The sequence below is a fragment of the Lathyrus oleraceus genome, chromosome 5, assembly GCF_024323335.1.
Source record: "Lathyrus oleraceus cultivar Zhongwan6 chromosome 5, CAAS_Psat_ZW6_1.0, whole genome shotgun sequence".
Taxonomy (NCBI): domain Eukaryota; kingdom Viridiplantae; phylum Streptophyta; class Magnoliopsida; order Fabales; family Fabaceae; genus Lathyrus; species Lathyrus oleraceus.
This window is the reverse complement of record NC_066583.1, coordinates 433,865,402-433,868,242: the sequence shown is the minus strand read 5'-3', so window position 1 is coordinate 433,868,242 and position 2,841 is coordinate 433,865,402. Positions and strand designations below refer to the sequence as shown.

General features: G+C 39.5%; 1 non-coding gene across 1 annotated transcript; it reads right to left on the bottom strand.

Annotated features, from left to right (window-relative positions):
- Nucleotides 1–962: 962 nt before the first annotated feature.
- On the bottom strand, nt 963–1,069 carry LOC127088989 (small nucleolar RNA R71). Its single transcript, XR_007790773.1, has one exon. It is a non-coding gene; the product is annotated as a small nucleolar RNA R71 (small nucleolar RNA).
- Between the last annotated feature and the right edge of the window lie 1,772 nt (nt 1,070–2,841).

Here is a 2,841-nt window from a genome sequence, read left to right as displayed (position 1 = left end):
CTACTCTAACGCAATGCGCGCCTTTTTATAAGTGACAATAAGAGGGTTTGATTAGGGAGTACAACTCGGTTCTGAATATGCGAAAGCGACTTTTCCTGTTAAATTAGTTCTTTTCAAAGTAGAAAACATTGCCCATAAGTAGTTCTATTAGCAAGTACTTGAATTATTAATTGATTACGTGAATTACATTCGACCCTGTCTTTATTAATTAAATTTATTTCAATACTTTACTTTTTATCGCAGACTCTAAAAACACCTATTTCGATTGCCTTTGATAAACACCATAACAATAGATAACGATAGATTGACACTTGGTCTCTGTGGATTCAACAATCTTTTATATTACTCTGACGCGTTCGTATACTTGCGAAAACACCGCATCAAGTGTTTGGCACCGTTGTCGGGGACCAATTTCATCAAATTTCATTTTCCTGTTGTTATATCGTTTAGACTTAGGCTATTTCCCGCCGGTCAATGTGAAGAACTCGCAGCACTGGAAGTTTAAGCTTAGTATACCCTCTGGCGGAACCTGAATGTTACGCTCGCGCACGTTTATTCTTTCATAGAATTAAGAGAGCTATGGCCGAAGATCAAAACCAAAGACCTCTTAAATATTTCGCTCAACCATCAAATGAAGAACCTAGTTCTAGTATAGTAAACCCAACCATCCCAGCTAATAATTTCGAACTTAAACCATCCCTGTTGTAACTAGTGCAACAGAGACAATTCGCAGGTCTCGCTACTGAGAACCCAAACCAACATTTAAAAATATTTCTTCAATTAGCAGACACTTTTAAAACCAATGGAGCTTCTCCTGAGGCAATATGTTTAAGATTATTCCCTTTTTCCCTCAGAGATAAAGCCCTATCATGGTTAGATTCCCTTCCACCCAATTCCATTACAACTTGGGATACCTTAGAAGAGTATTCCTTACTAGATACTTTCCCCCGAGTAAGACTGCCGTTCTTCGAAACCATATAACTAGATTTACCCAAAACCAAGGAGAATCATTGTTCGAAGCTTGGGAGAGATATAAAGAGTCGTTACGAGCATGCCCACATCATGGTTTAGAAAATTGGTTAATCATTCAAACCTTCTATAATGGACCTCACTATAACACTAAGATGACCATCGACGCTGCCGCAGGCGGTGCTCTGATGAACAAACCTTACCCTAAAGCTAGTGCCCTCATCGAAGATATGGCTCAAAACCATCAATCATGGGAAGTCGAACGAGAGACAGTCAAGAAGAAGAAAGCCCAAGGAGGAGTGCACGAACTAAGCTCTATAGACATGATGCAAGCTAAAATGGACGCATTAGCCCTTAAGGTCGAGCATATGTGCATAAACCCGAATACTGTAGCCGCAGTTTCGTCGGATTGTGAGATATGTGGAACCAAAGGACACCAATCTGCAGAATGCAGTCTATTAAACGAAACCCACTCTGAGCAAGTGAACTACACCCAAGGGAACCCATACTCGAATACCTATAACCCTGGATGGAGGAATCACCCGAACTTCTCCTATAAAAACAATAACCCTATCCAAAATAATGCACCTCCGAGACCTAGTTATCAAGCCCCAAGATCAAATCAACCTATGCAACCTGTACCACCAAGGTCGAGCCTTGAGAAAATTATGGAAACTTTTATCACCGCTCAAACCCAAAAAAACAAGGAGTTCATGAACCAAAACATTCATGTTAACGAATTGATTACTCAGTTAGGAACCAAGGTTGACCAAATAGTTACTCATATCAAGATGCTTGAAACCCAGATCTCTCAGGTAGCTTTAAACCAAGCCCCTTAGACTTCACCTGGAGGACAATTCCCTGGACAACCTCAACAAAATCCGAGAGGACAAGCCAATGCCATTACCCTACGAAGTGGGAACGCTTATGATGAGCCACCAAACCCTAGATTGAGTGAACCCGAAACTTTTAAGGAATATACCAAACCCCCAGATGAAGTAAAGGAACCAGAGGAATCTGAAAACCAGGAAGGTCAAGAAAAAGGAGAACCTAAAGATAAAACTTATGTACCACCCCCGCCATATAAACCACCTATACCATATTCGCAAAGACTCAAACAAACCCAGATCAATAAACAGTATCAAAAATTTATTAAAGTTATAGAAAAACTTCATGTAGAAATCCCTTTCATAGAAGCCATCACCCAAATACCTTCTTATGCAAAGTTTCTCAAAGACATCCTTACCAACAAACGTAGACTTAACGATCCGAAGCCTTTGGAATGTAATGCTATTTCCAAGGACAAATTAGCTAAGAAAGATAAAGATGCTGGAAATTTCTCCATTCCTTGCCCTTTGGGTAATCATGTCATCGAAAAAGCTTTTCTAGACTTAGGAGCTAGTATGAGCCTAATGCCTTTAGCAGTTTGTGAGAGGTTGAATCTAGGAGAGTTACAGCCCACTAAGATGTCACTTCAGTTAGCCGATAGATCTGTTAAATATCTGATAGGCATTTTAGAAGATGTTCCTGTTAGGATAGGTCAGTTATTTATCCCTACTGATTTTGTTGTCATGGACATCAAAGAGGACAATGATATACCTATCCTTCTAGGTAGACCATTCTTATCGACTACAGGAGCCATAATAGATGTCAAGAAAGGAAAGTTGACATTTGAGGTAGGTGACGAGAAAATAGAATTTATACTTTCGAAATTTCTTATGGCACCTGTGATGGGAGACTCGTGGTATGCCTTAGATATCATTGATGAATGTGTTAGAGAATTAGAACAAAAAGAAATTATAAAAACAATTAAGTAACCATCGACTCTCATAAGGGGAGATGATGACCATAAGAAACCCTACATCGATGATA